This window comes from Labrus mixtus, unplaced genomic scaffold (assembly GCF_963584025.1).
Source record: "Labrus mixtus unplaced genomic scaffold, fLabMix1.1 SCAFFOLD_62, whole genome shotgun sequence".
Taxonomy (NCBI): Eukaryota; Metazoa; Chordata; class Actinopteri; order Labriformes; family Labridae; genus Labrus; species Labrus mixtus.
The window spans coordinates 159,243-177,500 of NW_026870147.1; the positions used below are offsets into that span (position 1 = coordinate 159,243).

The 18,258-nt window shown below is 42.3% G+C and overlaps 27 non-coding genes and 14 pseudogenes across 27 annotated transcripts; all 41 read left to right on the top strand.

Annotated features, from left to right (window-relative positions):
- Nucleotides 1-3,351: 3,351 nt before the first annotated feature.
- LOC132964040 (5S ribosomal RNA) lies at nt 3,352-3,470 on the top strand. Its single transcript, XR_009669180.1, has one exon. It is a non-coding gene; the product is annotated as a 5S ribosomal RNA (ribosomal RNA).
- A 122-nt stretch (nt 3,471-3,592) lies between these two features.
- Nucleotides 3,593-3,701, top strand: LOC132964194 (5S ribosomal RNA; annotated as a pseudogene).
- A 123-nt stretch (nt 3,702-3,824) lies between these two features.
- LOC132964608 (5S ribosomal RNA) lies at nt 3,825-3,943 on the top strand. Its single transcript, XR_009669577.1, has one exon. It is a non-coding gene; the product is annotated as a 5S ribosomal RNA (ribosomal RNA).
- Nucleotides 3,944-4,064: 121 nt separating this feature from the next.
- On the top strand, nt 4,065-4,183 carry LOC132964229 (5S ribosomal RNA). The gene has a single exon (XR_009669219.1). It is a non-coding gene; the product is annotated as a 5S ribosomal RNA (ribosomal RNA).
- Nucleotides 4,184-4,305: 122 nt separating this feature from the next.
- Nucleotides 4,306-4,414, top strand: LOC132963954 (5S ribosomal RNA; annotated as a pseudogene).
- Nucleotides 4,415-4,536: 122 nt separating this feature from the next.
- On the top strand, nt 4,537-4,655 carry LOC132964286 (5S ribosomal RNA). Its single transcript, XR_009669273.1, has one exon. It is a non-coding gene; the product is annotated as a 5S ribosomal RNA (ribosomal RNA).
- A 122-nt stretch (nt 4,656-4,777) lies between these two features.
- LOC132963907 (5S ribosomal RNA) lies at nt 4,778-4,896 on the top strand. The gene has a single exon (XR_009669167.1). It is a non-coding gene; the product is annotated as a 5S ribosomal RNA (ribosomal RNA).
- Nucleotides 4,897-5,017: 121 nt separating this feature from the next.
- LOC132964668 (5S ribosomal RNA) lies at nt 5,018-5,136 on the top strand. The gene has a single exon (XR_009669631.1). It is a non-coding gene; the product is annotated as a 5S ribosomal RNA (ribosomal RNA).
- Nucleotides 5,137-5,258: 122 nt separating this feature from the next.
- Nucleotides 5,259-5,367, top strand: LOC132964127 (5S ribosomal RNA; annotated as a pseudogene).
- Nucleotides 5,368-5,490: 123 nt separating this feature from the next.
- LOC132964303 (5S ribosomal RNA) lies at nt 5,491-5,609 on the top strand. The gene has a single exon (XR_009669288.1). It is a non-coding gene; the product is annotated as a 5S ribosomal RNA (ribosomal RNA).
- Nucleotides 5,610-5,732: 123 nt separating this feature from the next.
- On the top strand, nt 5,733-5,851 carry LOC132963937 (5S ribosomal RNA; annotated as a pseudogene).
- Nucleotides 5,852-5,975: 124 nt separating this feature from the next.
- LOC132964254 (5S ribosomal RNA) lies at nt 5,976-6,094 on the top strand. The gene has a single exon (XR_009669243.1). It is a non-coding gene; the product is annotated as a 5S ribosomal RNA (ribosomal RNA).
- Nucleotides 6,095-6,215: 121 nt separating this feature from the next.
- On the top strand, nt 6,216-6,334 carry LOC132963892 (5S ribosomal RNA; annotated as a pseudogene).
- Nucleotides 6,335-6,455: 121 nt separating this feature from the next.
- LOC132964063 (5S ribosomal RNA) lies at nt 6,456-6,564 on the top strand (annotated as a pseudogene).
- A 123-nt stretch (nt 6,565-6,687) lies between these two features.
- Nucleotides 6,688-6,806, top strand: LOC132964330 (5S ribosomal RNA). The gene has a single exon (XR_009669314.1). It is a non-coding gene; the product is annotated as a 5S ribosomal RNA (ribosomal RNA).
- Nucleotides 6,807-6,925: 119 nt separating this feature from the next.
- Nucleotides 6,926-7,044, top strand: LOC132964070 (5S ribosomal RNA). The gene has a single exon (XR_009669183.1). It is a non-coding gene; the product is annotated as a 5S ribosomal RNA (ribosomal RNA).
- Nucleotides 7,045-7,167: 123 nt separating this feature from the next.
- LOC132964695 (5S ribosomal RNA) lies at nt 7,168-7,286 on the top strand. The gene has a single exon (XR_009669655.1). It is a non-coding gene; the product is annotated as a 5S ribosomal RNA (ribosomal RNA).
- A 353-nt stretch (nt 7,287-7,639) lies between these two features.
- LOC132964082 (5S ribosomal RNA) lies at nt 7,640-7,748 on the top strand (annotated as a pseudogene).
- Nucleotides 7,749-7,867: 119 nt separating this feature from the next.
- LOC132964143 (5S ribosomal RNA) lies at nt 7,868-7,976 on the top strand (annotated as a pseudogene).
- Nucleotides 7,977-8,097: 121 nt separating this feature from the next.
- Nucleotides 8,098-8,216, top strand: LOC132964473 (5S ribosomal RNA). Its single transcript, XR_009669449.1, has one exon. It is a non-coding gene; the product is annotated as a 5S ribosomal RNA (ribosomal RNA).
- A 354-nt stretch (nt 8,217-8,570) lies between these two features.
- Nucleotides 8,571-8,689, top strand: LOC132964453 (5S ribosomal RNA). The gene has a single exon (XR_009669430.1). It is a non-coding gene; the product is annotated as a 5S ribosomal RNA (ribosomal RNA).
- A 123-nt stretch (nt 8,690-8,812) lies between these two features.
- LOC132964685 (5S ribosomal RNA) lies at nt 8,813-8,931 on the top strand. Its single transcript, XR_009669645.1, has one exon. It is a non-coding gene; the product is annotated as a 5S ribosomal RNA (ribosomal RNA).
- A 121-nt stretch (nt 8,932-9,052) lies between these two features.
- Nucleotides 9,053-9,171, top strand: LOC132964503 (5S ribosomal RNA). The gene has a single exon (XR_009669478.1). It is a non-coding gene; the product is annotated as a 5S ribosomal RNA (ribosomal RNA).
- A 122-nt stretch (nt 9,172-9,293) lies between these two features.
- LOC132964331 (5S ribosomal RNA) lies at nt 9,294-9,412 on the top strand. Its single transcript, XR_009669315.1, has one exon. It is a non-coding gene; the product is annotated as a 5S ribosomal RNA (ribosomal RNA).
- A 119-nt stretch (nt 9,413-9,531) lies between these two features.
- LOC132964081 (5S ribosomal RNA) lies at nt 9,532-9,650 on the top strand. The gene has a single exon (XR_009669184.1). It is a non-coding gene; the product is annotated as a 5S ribosomal RNA (ribosomal RNA).
- Nucleotides 9,651-9,773: 123 nt separating this feature from the next.
- On the top strand, nt 9,774-9,892 carry LOC132964696 (5S ribosomal RNA). The gene has a single exon (XR_009669656.1). It is a non-coding gene; the product is annotated as a 5S ribosomal RNA (ribosomal RNA).
- A 353-nt stretch (nt 9,893-10,245) lies between these two features.
- LOC132964085 (5S ribosomal RNA) lies at nt 10,246-10,354 on the top strand (annotated as a pseudogene).
- A 119-nt stretch (nt 10,355-10,473) lies between these two features.
- On the top strand, nt 10,474-10,582 carry LOC132964144 (5S ribosomal RNA; annotated as a pseudogene).
- Nucleotides 10,583-10,703: 121 nt separating this feature from the next.
- On the top strand, nt 10,704-10,822 carry LOC132964475 (5S ribosomal RNA). The gene has a single exon (XR_009669450.1). It is a non-coding gene; the product is annotated as a 5S ribosomal RNA (ribosomal RNA).
- Nucleotides 10,823-11,176: 354 nt separating this feature from the next.
- Nucleotides 11,177-11,295, top strand: LOC132964454 (5S ribosomal RNA). The gene has a single exon (XR_009669431.1). It is a non-coding gene; the product is annotated as a 5S ribosomal RNA (ribosomal RNA).
- Nucleotides 11,296-11,418: 123 nt separating this feature from the next.
- On the top strand, nt 11,419-11,537 carry LOC132964686 (5S ribosomal RNA). The gene has a single exon (XR_009669646.1). It is a non-coding gene; the product is annotated as a 5S ribosomal RNA (ribosomal RNA).
- A 121-nt stretch (nt 11,538-11,658) lies between these two features.
- On the top strand, nt 11,659-11,777 carry LOC132964505 (5S ribosomal RNA). Its single transcript, XR_009669480.1, has one exon. It is a non-coding gene; the product is annotated as a 5S ribosomal RNA (ribosomal RNA).
- A 122-nt stretch (nt 11,778-11,899) lies between these two features.
- Nucleotides 11,900-12,018, top strand: LOC132963893 (5S ribosomal RNA; annotated as a pseudogene).
- A 121-nt stretch (nt 12,019-12,139) lies between these two features.
- On the top strand, nt 12,140-12,258 carry LOC132964326 (5S ribosomal RNA). Its single transcript, XR_009669310.1, has one exon. It is a non-coding gene; the product is annotated as a 5S ribosomal RNA (ribosomal RNA).
- A 122-nt stretch (nt 12,259-12,380) lies between these two features.
- On the top strand, nt 12,381-12,499 carry LOC132964227 (5S ribosomal RNA). Its single transcript, XR_009669217.1, has one exon. It is a non-coding gene; the product is annotated as a 5S ribosomal RNA (ribosomal RNA).
- Nucleotides 12,500-12,620: 121 nt separating this feature from the next.
- LOC132964184 (5S ribosomal RNA) lies at nt 12,621-12,729 on the top strand (annotated as a pseudogene).
- A 123-nt stretch (nt 12,730-12,852) lies between these two features.
- Nucleotides 12,853-12,971, top strand: LOC132964645 (5S ribosomal RNA). The gene has a single exon (XR_009669609.1). It is a non-coding gene; the product is annotated as a 5S ribosomal RNA (ribosomal RNA).
- Nucleotides 12,972-13,325: 354 nt separating this feature from the next.
- Nucleotides 13,326-13,444, top strand: LOC132964607 (5S ribosomal RNA). Its single transcript, XR_009669576.1, has one exon. It is a non-coding gene; the product is annotated as a 5S ribosomal RNA (ribosomal RNA).
- A 124-nt stretch (nt 13,445-13,568) lies between these two features.
- LOC132963877 (5S ribosomal RNA) lies at nt 13,569-13,687 on the top strand (annotated as a pseudogene).
- A 122-nt stretch (nt 13,688-13,809) lies between these two features.
- On the top strand, nt 13,810-13,918 carry LOC132964634 (5S ribosomal RNA; annotated as a pseudogene).
- A 122-nt stretch (nt 13,919-14,040) lies between these two features.
- On the top strand, nt 14,041-14,159 carry LOC132964616 (5S ribosomal RNA). Its single transcript, XR_009669584.1, has one exon. It is a non-coding gene; the product is annotated as a 5S ribosomal RNA (ribosomal RNA).
- Nucleotides 14,160-18,258: the final 4,099 nt, after the last annotated feature.

Consider the following 18,258-nt stretch of genomic DNA (forward strand, 5'->3'; position numbering starts at 1 on the left):
TAAAAAGAGTAGGGGTGCAGCCATTAGGAGTAAAATACAATATATGTATGAGGGGGACAGGAGTACAGCCTTTTTTTTAGGTCTGGAAAAACAAAAACAAAAAAGAACAGAAATAAACGAATTATTAAATGAAGCAGGTAAAAGTGTGACAGATAAAAAGGGAATTTTAGAAATAGTAAAGGGCTATTATGAAAGCCTGTTTTCGAGACAGGAGTGTGATAGCGTGAGTGTGAACAGAGCTTTGGGTGCCTTAAAGAAAAAACTAAGCGAGGACGATAAAATGTGGTGTGATTGTGAGTTTACAGAGGGAGAAATCAGAAGTGCTTTAGAGGGGTTAAACAAAAACAAAAGTCCTGGGAGCGATGGCCTAACTGCGGAATTCTACCAAGCTTTCAAAGAGCAGCTGGTGCCCTTGGTGAACAAATTGAGTAAATATATGGAAAAAGTGAAACATATACCAAAAAGTTTAGGGGAAGGGGTGGTTACTATTTTTTACAAAAACAAGGGGGACAATAAAAATCTGGACAACTACAGACCAATCAGCCTACTCAACACAGACTACAAAATCATAGCGAAAACAATAGCCAATAGAATCAGGGAGGTAATAGGAACAATCATAGAACAAACACAATCATACAGTATACCAAACAGAGACATAGCAGACTCAATCATTTCAATAAAACAGACGGTCAGGGATATGGAAGGGGAGGGGGGAATATGGCTAGGGATTGATTTAAATAAAGCTTTTGACAGAGTAGATCACGGGTTCATGGGGAAGGTGTTAGAGAAGTTTGGATTCGGGGAGAGAATGAGAGAATGGATAAATATGTTGTATACAGGAGCGGAAAGCAAGATAAAATGTAACGGGGAACTAACTGATTCTTTTAAAATATCAAGGTCAGTGAGACAAGGATGTCCGATGTCAGCGCTGTTGTACAGCTTGGTAGCAGAGCCGCTGGCAGCACTGATATCGGAAGACGTAAACATAAAAGGTATAGGTAAGGAAAACGTAAAAATAATACAGTATGCAGATGACGTGAATATAATGGTAAAAGGAGAGGAGGATATAGAATTGATATTAAAACATGTACAAACTTATGAAAGAGCATCTGGGGCAAAAGTAAATGAAAATAAGTCAGAAATTATGTTACTAGGTAAGGAATCCAATCTAGTTAATAAGTGGGGATTTAAAACGGTGTGTGAGAGAAGAAAAGTGTTGGGAGTGAATATGGGGAAAAATGAGAATGAATGTGATGATGTAACATGGAAAGAGGTGGTGGGTAAAATTAAAAAAACATTGAATTTGTGGAAAGCGAGGGGTCTATTGTTGAGAGGAAGGGTAGCCGTAACAAATGCTCTCGTGTTGTCCAAAGTGAATCATGCGCTCAGTACTTGTACGCTTCCGGACTGGGCCTTTAAGGAGATTTCAAAGACCATTAGGGACTTTATTTGGAAAAACAAAGCAGCGAGTATAGCTCACAAAACAATAATAGGGGCTAAAGATCAGGGGGGGCTAGCTTTGATTGATTTACTTACAAAAAAAGTAGCACTAAGAGTCAAATTGATAGGCAAATTTATGGACCAGAACCGGAACGTAGTTTGGAAAAACCACTTCAAACAATATCTGTGCAGTTTTGGACTCTACAACGAGGACAACCTGTACCAGATCAATAACCCGGATTCATTTAAACACTTGCCACGGTTTTTCCAGGAAGTACTCAGTGCGTGGTATCAGGTTTCATCCTGGACTGTACCAGAGTGCGGAACGAGAGGGTCAGTGCTACGACTGCCCTTCCTCTCGAGCCCGTATTTTAAAAATGGGGAGAGGGTAATTAAGTGTGAAGCTATGTCGAAAGCGGGATATATTAGAATAAGGGATTTACTGAACTGTGGGGGGGATTTTGATTTACAAATGGTGGTGAGGGGTTTAAAAAATAAAGGGTGTGTGTGCAGAAAGGATGTGATTGAGAGAGTGTTTGCAAATGTAAAATTGTCTTTGTCGAGCGAATGGGAAAAATTAATCAAAGAGAAGGAGGGAGTGATGCGGGACGATGTGGGGGGGATCTCCCTGTGCCTAGGGGAGAAGAAACACAACATTACAGATGTCACTACAAAAATTTGGTATAGGTGCGCAATCACACATAGAATACAGAAACCCACATCCGAAGTAAAATGGACAGACACATACCCGGACATAACAAGCAACATGATATGGAAGAACATTAACATTCCGCATACACCACATGCAATATTTGACCTAGATTTCAAACTGAGGCACAGGAGGATCTTCACCTGCATCGTCCTGCATCAGATCCATAAGGAGAGGTATGAAAGAAAGTGTTGTGTATGTGAAAGTACGGATGAGGATTTAATACATTTGTTTGTTACGTGTGGGGAATTGGTTTATTTTTGGGGAAAAATAAGAGAAATGTTGGGGAAATGCAGTAAGAATGAGTGTTGGAATGAAAGGGGGTGGGAATTGTCGGTGTTGTTGGGGGTGGGAACAAAACAAAAAAATCACAATGTAATGAATATAATTTTGGCTTTTGCAAGAAAAGCGGTTTTTAACAGAAGGAATTATGCACTCTATGAAAGTAAGAAAATGAATGTGTGGAGAATGTTTGTGAATGAATGGAAAGCACATCTTAAATTGTTGTACATAGCGAATGAGAGTGAGTTTGTGAGAATGTTTGTGGAAGGTGCGAATGTGTGTAGAGTAAATGAGGAGGGAATTATGTGGGATGTCTAAATTATTTTGTTTTTGTTTTTTTGGTACGAGGGCTTCTTTTTTGGTCATGGGGAAAATGGGTGATTTGATTTGGTGGTTTTTTTTTCTCAGTGGTTTTTTGAGAATACTGTGGGGTTTTTGTATGTTTTTGTGGTTTGTTTTCAGAGGGGTGTTTGCTTTGGGGGAGGGACTCAGAAGAGTTGTCATGAGTTGGGGGTATCAGGGGTGGTTTGAGTTTTTTTTCCTGATGCTATGTTTTTATTGTTTTTAGGGTGCCGTTTGCGTCAGAGGGGAGGTTTAATTTAGAGGGTGTATGTATTTTAATAGCATTTGTTGTAAATGATGTGAAAGAATTATAAATGTTTTTGTAATTTTGATAATAAAAGATTAAAAAAAAAAAAAAAACACGCCTGATCTCGTCCGATCTCGGAAGCTAAGCAGGGTATGGCCTGGTTAGTACCTGGATGGGAGACCGCCTGGGAATACCAGGTGCTGTAAGTTTTTTCATTTTTTTGATCATATGTTTTTTTTTTATCATATAGAGACTTATTCACATGTCCAAAAATTCAGCCAGAATCAAGGGCATGACATCTTTAAAAGGCCCCTTTCTGCATACAATAATGGCTTACGGCCATACCACCCTGAACACGCCCGATCTCGTCCGATCTCGGAAGCTAAGCAGGGTCGGGCCTGGTTAGTACTTGGATGGGAGACCGCCTGGGAATACCAGGTGCTGTAAGCTTTTTCATTTTTTTTGATCATATGTTTTTTTTTATCATATAGAGACATATTCACATGTCCAAAAATTCAGCCAGAATCAAGGGCATGACATCTTTAAAAGGCCCCTTTCTGCATACAATAATGCCTTACGTCCATACCACCCTGAACTCGTCCGATCTCAGAAGCAAATCAGGGTAGGGCCTGGTTAGTAGTTGGATGGGAGACCGCCTGGGAATACCAGGTGCTGTAAGCTTTTTCATTTTTTTGATCATATGTTTTTTTTTTTATCATATAGAGACATATTCACATGTCCAAAAATTCAGCCAGAATCAAGGGCATAACATCTTTAAAAGGCCCCTGTCTGCACACAATAATGGCTTACGGCCATACCACCCTTAACACGCCCGATCTCGTCCCATCTCGGAAGCTAAGCAGGGTCGGGCCTGGTTAGTACTTGGATGGGAGACCGCCTAGGAATGCCAGGTGCTGTAAGCTTTTTCATTTTTTTGATCATATATTTTTTTTTATCATATAGAGACATATTCACATGTCCAAAAATTCAGCCAGAATCAAGGGCATGACATCTTTAAAAGGCCCCTTTCTGCACACAATAATGGCTTACGGCCATACCACCCTGAACACGCCTGATCTCGTCTGATCTCAGAAGCTAAGCAGGGTCGGGCCTGGTTAGTACTTGGATGGGAGACCGCCTGGGAATACCAGGTGCTGTAAGTTTTTTCATTTTTTTGATCATATGTTTTTTTTTTATCATATAGAGACATATTCACATGTCCAAAAATTCAGCCAGAATCAAGGGCATGACATCTTTAAAAGGCCCCTGTCTGCACACAATAATGGCTTACGGCCATACCACCCTGAACACGCCCGATCTCGGAAGCTAAGCAAGGTCAGGCCTGGTTAGTACTTGGATGGGAGACCGCCTGGGAATACCAGGTGCTGTAAGCTTTTTCATTTTTTTGATCATATGTTTTTTTTTTTTCATATAGAGACATATTCACATGTCCAAAAATTCAGCCAGAATCAAGGGCATGACATCTTTAAAAGGCCCCTTTCTGCACACAATAATGACTTATGGCCATACCACCCTGAACACGCCCGATCTCGTCCGATCTCGGAAGCTAAGCAGGGTCGGGCCTGGTTAGTACTTGGATGGGAGACCGCCTGGGAATACCAGGTGCTATAAGCTTTTTCATTTTTTTGATCATATGTTTTTTTTTTTTCATATAGAGACATATTCACATGTCCAAAAATTCAGCCAGAATCAAGGGCATGACATCTTTAAAAGGCCCCTTTCTGCACACAATAATGGCTTATGGCCATACCACCCTGAACACGCCCGATCTCGTCCGATCTCGGAAGCTAAGCAGGGTCGGGCCTGGTTAGTACTTGGGTGGGAGACCACCTGGGAATACCAGGTGCTGTAAGCTTTTTCATTTTTTTGATGATATGTTTTTTTTTATCATATAGAGACATATTCACATGTCCAAAAATTCAGCCAGAATCAAGGGCATGACATCTTTAAAAGGCCCCTTTCTGCACACAATAACAGCTTACGGCCATACCACCCTGAACTTGTCTGATCTCGTCCGATCTCGGAAACTAAGTAGGGTTGTGCCTGGTTAGTACTTAGATGGGAGACCGCCTGGGAATACCAGGTGCTGTAAGCTTTTTCATTTTTTTGATCATATGTTTTTTTTTTATCATATAGAGACATATTCACATGTCCAAAAATTCAGCCAGAATCAAGGGCATGACATCTTTAAAAGGCCCCTTTCTGCACACAATAACAGCTTACGGCCATACCACCCTGAACTTGTCTGATCTCGGAAGCTAAGCAGCGTCTGGCCTGGTTAGTACTTGGATGGGAGACCGCCTGGGAATACCAGGTGCTGTAAGCTTTTTCATTTTTTTTGATCATATGTTCTTTTTTTATCATATAGAGACATATTCACATGTCCAAAAATTCAGCCAGAATCAAGGGCATGAGATCTTTAAAAGGCCCCTGTCTGCACACAATAACAGCTTACGGCCATACCACCCTGAACACGCCTGATCTCGTCCGATCTCTGAAGCTAAGCAGGGTCGGGCCTGGTTAGTACTTCGATGGGAGACCGCCTGGGAATACCAGGTGCTGTAAGCTTTTTCATTTTTTTGATCATATGTTTTTTTTTTTATCACATAGAGACATATTCACATGTCCAAAAATTCAGCCAGAATCAAGGGCATAACATCTTTAAAAGGCCCCTGTCTGCACACAATAATGGCTTACGGCCATACCACCCTTAACACGCCCGATCTCGTCCCATCTCGGAAGCTAAGCAGGGTCGAGCCTGGTTAATACTTGGATGGGAGACCGCCTGGGAATACCAGATGCTGTAAGCTTTTCTTATTTTTTTGATCATATTTTTTTTTTTTTATCATAGAGAGACATATTCACATGTCCACAAATTCAGCCAGAATCAAGGGCATGACATCTTTAAAAGGCCCCTGTCTGCACACAATAATGGCTTACGGCCATACCACCCTGAACACGCCCGATCTCGTTCGATCTCGGAAGCTAAGCAGGGTTGGGCCTGGTTAGTACTTGGATGGGAGACCACCTTGGAATACCAGGTGCTGTAAGCGTTTTCATTTTTTTGATCATATGTTTTTTTTTATCATATAAAGACATATTCACATGTCCAAAAATTCAGCCAGAATCAAGGGCATGACATCTTTAAAAGGCCCCTTTCTGCACACAATAACGGCTTACGGCCATACCACCCTTAACACGCCCGATCTCGTCCGATCTCGGAAACTAAGTAGGGTCGTGCCTGGTTAGTACTTGGATGGGAGACCGCCTGGGAATACCAGACGCTGTAAGCTTTTTCATTTTTTTTGATCATATGTTTTTTTTATCATATAGAGACATATTCACATGTCCAAAAATTCAGCCAGAATCAAGGGCATGACATCTTTAAAAGGCCCCTCTCTGCACACAATAATGGCTTATGGCCATACCACCCTGAACACGCCTGATCTTGGAAGCTAAGCAGGGTCGGGCCTGGTTAGTACTTGGATGGGAGACCGCCTGGGAATACCAGACGCTGTAAGCTTTTTTTATTTTTTTGATCATATGTTTTTTTTTTATCATAGAGAGACATATTCACATGTCCAAAAATTCAGCCAGAATCAAGGGCATGACATCTTTAAAAGGCCCCTGTCTGCAGACAGTAATGGCTTACGGCCATACCACCCTGAACACGCCCGATCTCGTTCGATCTCAGAAGCTAAGCAGGGTCGGGCCTGGTTAGTACTTGGATGGGAGACCGCCTGGGAATACCAGGTGCTGTAAGCTTTTTCATTTTTTTGATCATGTTTTTTTTTATCATATAGAGACATATTCACATGTCCAAAAATTCAGCCAGAATCAAGGGCATGACATCTTTAAAAGGCCCCTCTCTGCACACAATAATGGCTTACGGCCATACCACCCTGAACACGCCTGATCTCGTCCGATCTCGGAAGCTAAGCAGGGTCGGGCCTGGTTAGTACTTGGATGGGAGACCGCCTGGGAATACCAGGTGCTGTAAGCTTTTTCATTTTTTTTGATCATATGTTTTTTTTTTATCATATAGAGACATATTCACATGTCCAAAAATTCAGCCAGAATCAAGGGCATGACATCTTTAAAAGGCCCCTGTCTGCACACAATAATGGCTTACGGCCATACCACCCTGAACACGCCTGATCTAGTCCGATCTCGGAAGCTAAGCAGGGTAGGACCTGGTTAGGACTTGGATGGGAGACCGCCTGGGAATACCAGGTGCTGTGAGTTTTTTCATTTTTTTGATCATATGTTTTTTTTTTATCATATAGAGACATATTCACATGTCCAAAAATTCAGCCAGAATCAAGGGCATGATATCTTTAAAAGGCCCCTTTCTGCACACAGTAATGCCTTACGTCCATACCACCCTGAACTCGTCCGATCTCAGAAGCAAAGCAGGGTCGGGCCTGGTTAATACTTGAATGGGAGACCGCCTAGGAATACCAGGTGCTGTAAGCTTTTTCATTTTTTTGATCATATGTTTTTTTTTTATCATATAGAGACATATTCACATGTCCAAAAATTCAGCCAGAATCAAGGGCATGACATCTTTAAAAGGCCCCTTTCTGCACACAATAATGGCTTACGGCCAAACCACCCTGAACTCGTCCGATCTTGGAAGCTAAGCAGGGTCGGGCCTGGTTAGTACTTGGATAGGAGACCGCCTGGGAATACCAGGTGCTGTAAGCTTTTTCATTTTTTTGATCATGTTTTTTTTTATCATATAGAGACATATTCACATGTCCAAAAATTCAGCCAGAATCAAGGGCATGATATCTTTAAAAGGCCCCTTTCTGCACACAATAATGCCTTACGTCCATACCACCCTGAACACGCCCGATCTCAGAAGCAAAGCAGGGTCGGGCCTGGTTAATACTTGGATGGGAGACCGCCTAGGAATACCAGGTGCTGTAAGCTTTTTCATTTTTTTGATCATATGTTTTTTTTTATCATAGAGAGACATATTCACATGTCCAAAAATTCAGCCAGAATCAAGGGCATGACATCTTTAAAAGGCCCCTGTCTGCACACAATAATGGCTTACGGCCATACCACCCTGAACACGCCTGATCTCGTCCGATCTCGGAAGCTAAGCAGGGTAGGGCCTGGTTAGTACTTGGATGGGAGACCGCCTGGGAATACCAGGTTCTGTAAGTTTTTTCATTTTTTTGATCATATGTTTTTTTTTTATCATATAGAGACATATTCACATGTCAAAAAATTCAGCCAGAATCAAGGGCATGACATCTTTAAAAGGCCCCTTTCTGCACACAATAATGGCTTAAGGACATACCACCCTGAACTTGTCTGATCTCGGAAGCTAAGCAGCATCTGGCCTGGTTAGTACTTGGATGGGAGACCGCCTGGGAATACCAGGTGCTGTAAGCTTTTTCATTTTTTTTGATCATATGTTCTTTTTTTATCATATAGAGACATAGTCACATGTCCAAAAATTCAGCCAGAATCAAGGGCATGAGATCTTTAAAAGGCCCCTGTCTGCACACAATAACAGCTTACGGCCATACCACCCTGAACACGCCTGATCTCGTCCGATCTCTGAAGCTAAGCAGGGTCGGGCCAGGTTAGTACTTCGATGGCAGACCGCCTGGGAATACCAGGTGCTGTAAGCTTTTTCATTTTTTTTATCATATGTTTTTTTTTTTATCATATAGAGACATATTCACATGTCCAAAAATTCAGCCAGAATCAAGGGCATAACATCTTTAAAAGGCCCCTGTCTGCACACAATAATGGCTTACGGCCATACCACCCTTAACACGCCCGATCTCGTCCCATCTCGGAAGCTAAGCAGGGTCGGGCCTGGTTAATACTTGGATGGGAGACCGCCTGGGAATACCAGATGCTGTAAGCTTTTCTTATTTTTTTGATCATATGTTTTTTTTATCATAGAGAGACATATTCACATGTCCACAAATTCAGCCAGAATCAAGGGCATGACATCTTTAAAAGGCCCTTGTCTGCACACAACAATGGCTTACGGCCATAACACCCTGAACACGCCCGATCTCGTCCGATCTCGGAAGCTAAGCAGGGTCGGGCCTGGTTAGTACTTGGATGGGAGACCACCTTGGAATACCAGGTGCTGTAAGCGTTTTCATTTTTTTGATCATATGTTTTTTTTTTATCATATAGAGACATATTCACATGTCCAAAAATTCAGCCAGAATCAAGGGCATGACATCTTTAAAAGGCCCCTGTCTGCAGACAGTAATGGCTTACGGCCATACCACCCTGAACACGCCCGATCTCGTTCGATCTCAGAAGCTAAGCAGGGTCGGGCCTGGTTAGTACTTGGATGGGAGACCGCCTGGGAATACCAGGTGCTGTAAGCTTTTTCATTTTTTTGATCATGTTTTTTTTTATCATATAGAGACATATTCACATGTCCAAAAATTCAGCCAGAATCAAGGGCATGACATCTTTAAAAGGCCCCTCTCTGCACACAATAATGGCTTACGGCCATACCACCCTGAACACGCCTGATCTCGTCCGATCTCGGAAGCTAAGCAGGGTCGGGCCTGGTTAGTACTTGGATGGGAGACCGCCTGGGAATACCAGGTGCTGTAAGCTTTTTCATTTTTTTTGATCATATGTTTTTTTTTTATCATATAGAGACATATTCACATGTCCAAAAATTCAGCCAGAATCAAGGGCATGACATCTTTAAAAGGCCCCTGTCTGCACAAAATCATGGCTTACGGCCATACCACCCTGAACACGCCTGATCTAGTCCGATCTCGGAAGCTAAGCAGGGTAGGACCTGGTTAGGACTTGGATGGGAGACCGCCTGGGAATACCAGGTGCTGTGAGTTTTTTCATTTTTTTGATCATATGTTTTTTTTTTATCATATAGAGACATATTCACATGTCCAAAAATTCAGCCAGAATCAAGGGCATGATATCTTTAAAAGGCCCCTTTCTGCACACAGTAATGCCTTACGTCCATACCACCCTGAACTCGTCCGATCTCAGAAGCAAAGCAGGGTCGGGCCTGGTTAATACTTGAATGGGAGACCGCCTAGGAATACCAGGTGCTGTAAGCTTTTTCATTTTTTTGATCATATGTTTTTTTTTTATCATATTGAGACATATTCACATGTCCAAAAATTCAGCCAGAATCAAGGGCATGACATCTTTAAAAGGCCCCTTTCTGCACACAATAATGGCTTACGGCCAAACCACCCTGAACTCGTCCGATCTTGGAAGCTAAGCAGGGTCGGGCCTGGTTAGTACTTGGATAGGAGACCGCCTGGGAATACCAGGTGCTGTAAGCTTTTTCATTTTTTTGATCATGTTTTTTTTTATCATATAGAGACATATTCACATGTCCAAAAATTCAGCCAGAATCAAGGGCATGATATCTTTAAAAGGCCCCTTTCTGCACACAATAATGCCTTACGTCCATACCACCCTGAACACGCCCGATCTCAGAAGCAAAGCAGGGTCGGGCCTGGTTAATACTTGGATGGGAGACCGCCTAGGAATACCAGGTGCTGTAAGCTTTTTCATTTTTTTGATCATATGTTTTTTTTTATCATAGAGAGACATATTCACATGTCCAAAAATTCAGCCAGAATCAAGGGCATGACATCTTTAAAAGGCCCCTGTCTGCACACAATAATGGCTTACGGCCATACCACCCTGAACACGCCTGATCTCGTCCGATCTCGGAAGCTAAGCAGGGTAGGGCCTGGTTAGTACTTGGATGGGAGACCGCCTGGGAATACCAGGTTCTGTAAGTTTTTTCATTTTTTTGATCATATGTTTTTTTTTTATCATATAGAGACATATTCACATGTCAAAAAATTCAGCCAGAATCAAGGGCATGACATCTTTAAAAGGCCCCTTTCTGCACACAATAATGGCTTAAGGACATACCACCCTGAACTTGTCTGATCTCGGAAGCTAAGCAGCATCTGGCCTGGTTAGTACTTGGATGGGAGACCGCCTGGGAATACCAGGTGCTGTAAGCTTTTTCATTTTTTTTGATCATATGTTCTTTTTTTATCATATAGAGACATATTCACATGTCCAAAAATTCAGCCAGAATCAAGGGCATGAGATCTTTAAAAGGCCCCTGTCTGCACACAATAACAGCTTACGGCCATACCACCCTGAACACGCCTGATCTCGTCCGATCTCTGAAGCTAAGCAGGGTCGGGCCAGGTTAGTACTTCGATGGCAGACCGCCTGGGAATACCAGGTGCTGTAAGCTTTTTCATTTTTTTTATCATATGTTTTTTTTTTTATCATATAGAGACATATTCACATGTCCAAAAATTCAGCCAGAATCAAGGGCATAACATCTTTAAAAGGCCCCTGTCTGCACACAATAATGGCTTACGGCCATACCACCCTTAACACGCCCGATCTCGTCCCATCTCGGAAGCTAAGCAGGGTCGGGCCTGGTTAATACTTGGATGGGAGACCGCCTGGGAATACCAGATGCTGTAAGCTTTTCTTATTTTTTTGATCATATGTTTTTTTTATCATAGAGAGACATATTCACATGTCCACAAATTCAGCCAGAATCAAGGGCATGACATCTTTAAAAGGCCCTTGTCTGCACACAACAATGGCTTACGGCCATAACACCCTGAACACGCCCGATCTCGTCCGATCTCGGAAGCTAAGCAGGGTCGGGCCTGGTTAGTACTTGGATGGGAGACCACCTTGGAATACCAGGTGCTGTAAGCGTTTTCATTTTTTTGATCATATGTTTTTTTTTTATCATATAGAGACATATTCACATGTCCAAAAATTCAGCCAGAATCAAGGGCATGACATCTTTAAAAGGCTCCTTTCTGCACACAATAACGGCTTACGGCCATACCACCCTTAACACGCCCGATCTCGTCCGATCTCGGAAACTAAGTAGGGTCGTGCCTGGTTAGTACTTGGATGGGAGACCGCCTGGGAATACCAGACGCTGTAAGCTTTTTCATTTTTTTTGATCATATGTTTTTTTTATCATATAGAGACATATTCACATGTCCAAAAATTCAGCCAGAATCAAGGGCATGACATCTTTAAAAGGCCCCTCTCTGCACACAATAATGGCTTATGGCCATACCACCCTGAACACGCCTGATCTCGTCCGATCTCGGAAGCTAAGCAGGGTAGGGCCTGGTTAGTACTTGGATGGGAGACCGCCTGGGAATACCAGGTGCTGTAAGTTTTTTCATTTTTTTGATCATATGTTTTTTTTTTATCATATAGAGACATATTCACATGTCCAAAAATTCAGCTAGAATCAAGGGCATGACATCTTTAAAAGGCCCCTTTCTGCATACAATAATGGCTTACGGCCATACCATCCTGAACACGCCCGATCTCGTCCGATCTCGGAAGCTAAGCAGGGTCGGGCCTGGTTAGTACTTGGATGGGAGACCACCTGGGAATACCAGGTGCTGTAAGCGTTTTCATTTTTTTGATCATATGTTTTTTTTTATCATATAGAGACATATTCACATGTCCAAAAAATCAGCCAGAATCAAGGGCATGACATCTTTAAAAGGCCCCTTTCTGCACACAATAATGGCTTACGGCCAAACCACCCTGAACTCGTCCGATCTTGGAAGCTAAGCAGGGTCGGGCCTGGTTAGTACTTGGATTGGAGACCGCCTGGGAATACCAGACGCTGTAAGCTTTTTTTATTTTTTTGATCATATGTTTTTTTTTTATCATAGAGAGACATATTCACATGTCCAAAAATTCAGCCAGAATCAAGGGCATGACATCTTTAAAAGGCCCCTATCTGCAGACAATAATGGCTTACGGCCATACCACCCTGAACACGCCCGATCTCGTCCGATCTCGGAAGCTAAGCAGTGTAGGGCCTGGTTAGTTCTTGGATGCGAGACCGCCTGGGAATACCAGGTGCTGTAAGTTTTTTCATTTTTTTGATCATATGTTTTTTTTTTATCATATAGAGACATATTCACATGTCCAAAAATTCAGCCAGAATCAAGGGCATGACATCTTTAAAAGGCCCCTTTCTGCACACAATAATGGCTTAAGGACATACCACCCTGAACTTGTCCGATCTTGGAAGCTAAGCAGCGTCTGGCCTGGTTAGTACTTGGATGGGAGACCGCCTGGGAATACCAGGTGCTGTAAGCTTTTTCATTTTTTTTGATCATATGTTCTTTTTTTATCATATAGAGACATATTCACATGTCCAAAAATTCAGCCAGAATCAAGGGCATGAGATCTTTAAAAGGCCCCTGTCTGCACACAATAACAGCTTACGGCCATACCACCCTGAACACGCCTGATCTCGTCCGATCTAGGAAGCTAAGCAGGGTCGGGCCTTGTTAGTACTTGGATGGGAGACCGCCTGGGAATACCAGGTGCTGTAAGCTTTTTCATTTTTTTGATCATATGTTTTTTTTTTTTATCATATAGAGACATATTCACATGTCCAAAAATTCAGCCAGAATCAAGGGCATAACATCTTTAAAAGGCCCCTGTCTGCACACAATAATGGCTTACGGCCATACCACCCTTAACACGCCCGATCTCGCCCCATCTCGGAAGCTAAGCAGGGTCGGGCCTGGTTAGTACTTGAATGGGAGACCGCCTGGGAATACCAGATGCTGTAAGCTTTTTTAATTTTTTTGATCATATGTTTTTTTTAATCATAGAGAGACATATTCACATGTCCACAAATTCAGCCAGAATCAAGGGCATGACATCTTTAAGAGGCCCCTATCTGCACGCAATAATGGCTTACGGCCATACCACCCTGAACACGCCCGATCTCGGAAGCTAAGCAGGGTCGGGCCTGGTTAGTACTTGGATGGGAGACCACCTGGGAATACCAGGTGCTGTAAGCTTTTTCATTTTTTTGATCATATGTTTTTTTTTTATCATATAGAGACATATTCACATGTCCAAAAATTCAGCCAGAATCAAGGGCATGACATCTTTAAAAGGCCCCTGTCTGCACACAATAATGGCTTATGGCCATACCACCCTGAACACGCTTGATCTCGTCCGATCTCTGAAGCTAAGCAGGGTAGGGCCTGGTTAGTACTTGGATGGGAGACTGCCTGGGAATACCAGATGCTGTAAGCTTTTTCATTTTTTTGATCATATGTTTTTTTTGTTTTATCATATAGAGACATATTCACATGTCCAAAAATTTAGCCAGAATCAAGGGCATGACATCTTTAAAAGGCCCCTTTCTGCACACAATAATGGCTTACGGCCATACCACCCTGAACACGCCCCTTTTGCTGTCAGAGTTTGTGTGGTGCTGAAGGAGAGCTGACGTGTCAGTACTGAGCAGGACAGCTGGACTAATTTGTTTGTTTTTTTGGATGCGCTTTGGATTTATTTAAATACCTCAGATTGTGAGTGAATGTCCCCCAGCAGTCACTGACTGTTAGGGGGATCGTTTTTCTTTTCACCTTTTTTTCCTGTTTTTTTTCCACAATTTTGTGAAGAATTTTTGTTTTTTGTGAATGTTTGCTCGTATGTCGCGAGCAAACTCACACGGACGGATCACAAAGATGACAGGACCACGGACTGGAGAGATGGAAAAAGGAAAAGAGAACGGACAACAACGTGAACAAACAAACATGGCACTGAAACAAAGGAATGGATTAAACGACAACGAGAAGAACGACGGACAAAAAGGACGGATGAAAACGGCAAATGAAACAGGGAACGGAATGGATGACGGAGAGAGAGGAAGAGAGAGGAGCGGCGGGCTGATTGCTCCGCATGCAGAGAATGGGAGAGGTGGCGAGAGAGCAGAAAAAGAGGAAGCAAAAGTGTCTTTTGAGAGAAAACTAACACTAAACATTGAAATGGTGGGAGACAAAGTTCCTCTAAATCACGTCATGAGCAACATAAAAATGATCTGTGGGGGCCTGCTGGCGTGCAGAACCCTGGGACCTGAAAAACTGGAGGTGACGGTGAGCAACATTAAAGGAAAGGAAAGGCTGCTGGATGGATTTAAAATCGGAGAGACCAGAGTCGTGGCGAGAGAACTAAATAATGATGAGCTGGTGGTGTCTTTTTTAAACCTGCCAGCGTATATCACAGATGAAGAAATAGTTTGGAAGCTGACGGGATGGGGAGTGAAACCGACATCACCAATAAAACGCAGAATGTGGCCTGGAACAATGATAGCTGACGGAACGAGGTTTGTCCGGGTCAGATTTAATGACCAGGTACAGTCACTCCCTTACTCCACAAAGTTTAACACTGTGATGGGGAACGAATACTTTAGAGTAATACATGATAGACAACAAAAAGTGTGCAGGATGTGCATCCAGCCGGGACACATCCTGAGAGAGTGTCCAGAATTTATGTGCCACAACTGTGGGGTGCAGGGACACTTTGCGCGAGAGTGCAGCGCGAACAGCACAAAATGCACAAACTGTAAAAAAAGAGAAAATGAATGTGAGTGTGAGAACGGAGAGGAAAGCAAGAACGAGGTGGAGGAGGTGTACGAGGATGAAGACGAGGCGGAGGAGGTGTACGAGGAGGAGGCGGAGGAGAAGGAGGTGATCGGAGCAAGCAGGAAGGAGATCAGAGAAGACGAGAACAGTGACGGAGAAATGGAGCAGAGCGGAGAGAGCGGAGGAGAACGGGCGTCAGAGTGCGAGCTGGAGACGCCGGAGCTGGCTGGAGAGGGAGGACAGCAGAAGCAGCGAAAAACGAGCGAGAGAGGGAAAAAAGGAGACGGAAGGGACGTGGCAGAAGACCCGGGGGTAAGCATGAGCACAGAGGGGAGGGAGATGCCTGAGAGTGGTGTTGGACAGGCGGGAGGGAGAAAAATCACGCTAAATAATACGGGTAAAAGCACCAGTCCCAATGAAACGGACAGCGAAATGGATGTGAGTGAACTGGCGAGTGCGCAAAAAAGACTAAGTCTTGGACAACGAAAAAAGTTGGTGAAAAAATTGAAATGTAAGGACAAATAATGACTGACAATAACCCCTGTAAATCCGTTTTTTTTGTTTTTATTTTTATGATAATGGCCTTTAATTTATTTTCGATAAACGTGAATGGACTAAGGAACAAAGAAAAAAGACATGCGATTCTTTCCTTGCAGAATGACGTTTTGTGCCTGCAGGAGACCAGGTGGGATGATTCCCTGGTGGAAGACATAAAAAAAGACTTTGTGGGCCATATTTTCTGCTCCAATGGCACGTCGAGGGCGAGAGGAGTGGTGGTTTTAGTCAAAACGGGTCGGGTAACAGGGGTAAATTTGGTTTATGGAGACAAAGAAGGAAGAATAATAGTAATAGACTGTGTGTATGAAACGAAAAATATAAGAATCATAAATATATATGCACCGAATGGAGAAAAAGAAAGGAAAACATTCTTCATTGCAATAAGCAAATGGTGGGAAAGGAATTGTATAATAATCGGTGACTTTAATGTGGCGATGACACCCACCGATGTGTCAAAAAATTATGTGTTTAAGGGGGATGTGAGCAGGGGGACACTTAAAGATATAATGATAACGAAACAATGCATTGATATTTGGAGATTGCTACATCCATGGGAGAGGGTGTTCTCCAGGAGACAAATTGTACTGAATAGATTAAAACAATCTAGAATAGATTATGCTTTGGTGACATGCGAGGTAGTGAGGTGGATTAAAGAAGTTGAATATAAAACTAATATGTGGAGCGATCACGCTGGAATAGAAATCACGTTTAGAAAAGAAACGAATGTACGTAAAGGAGGGATATGGTGCTTTAATGCAAGCTTGCTGGATGATGGAATGTTTGTGAAAAGTATGGAAAGATTGTTGAATGATGTGGGATATGAGTGGAATGAGAGTGAAGATATGAATGTGTGGTGGGATAGTGTAAAAGTCAGAATTAAAAAAAAGTGTATCAATTATAGTAAAGAGAAAAAGTGGAGAGAAAATAGAAAGGAAGAGAATTTGAGAAAACAACTAAGTGAGGAAATAGCATCGCTTGACAGTGTAGATAATGTAGATGTCGAAAAATACATACATTTAAAAGAACAGTTGGGAGTGATTGAACTTAAAAAGAGTAGGGGTGCAGCCATTAGGAGTAAAATACAATATATGTATGAGGGGGAGAGGAGTACAGCCTTTTTTTTAGGTCTGGAAAAACAAAAACAAAAAAGAACAGAAATAAACGAATTATTAAATGAAGCAGGTAAAAGTGTGACAGATAAAAAGGGAATTTTAGAAATAGTAAAGGGCTATTATGAAAGCCTGTTTTCGAGACAGGAGTGTGATAGCGTGAGTGTGAACAGAGCTTTGGGTGCCTTAAAGAAAAAACTAAGCGAGGACGATAAAATGTGGTGTGATTGTGAGTTTACAGAGGGAGAAATCAGAAGTGCTTTAGAGGGGTTAAACAAAAACAAAAGTCCTGGGAGCGATGGCCTAACTGCGGAATTCTACCAAGCTTTCAAAGAGCAGCTGGTGCCCTTGGTGAACAAATTGAGTAAATATATGGAAAAAGTGAAACATATACCAAAAAGTTTAGGGGAAGGGGTGGTTACTATTTTTTACAAAAACAAGGGGGACAATAAAAATCTGGACAACTACAGACCAATCAGCCTACTCAACACAGACTACAAAATCATAGCGAAAACAATAGCCAATAGAATCAGGGAGGTAATAGGAACAATCATAGAACAAACACAATCATACAGTATACCAAACAGAGACATAGCAGACTCAATCATTTCAATAAAACAGACGGTCAGGGATATGGAAGGGGAGGGGGGAATATGGCTAGGGATTGATTTAAATAAAGCTTTTGACAGAGTAGATCACGGGTTCATGGGGAAGGTGTTAGAGAAGTTTGGATTCGGGGAGAGAATGAGAGAATGGATAAATATGTTGTATACAGGAGCGGAAAGCAAGATAAAATGTAACGGGGAACTAACTGATTCTTTTAAAATATCAAGGTCAGTGAGACAAGGATGTCCGATGTCAGCGCTGTTGTACAGCTTGGTAGCAGAGCCGCTGGCAGCACTGATATCGGAAGACGTAAACATAAAAGGTATAGGTAAGGAAAACGTAAAAATAATACAGTATGCAGATGACGTGAATATAATGGTAAAAGGAGAGGAGGATATAATTGATATTAAAACATGTACAAACTTATGAAAGAGCATCTGGGGCAAAAGTAAATGAAAATAAGTCAGAAATTATGTTACTAGGTAAGGAATC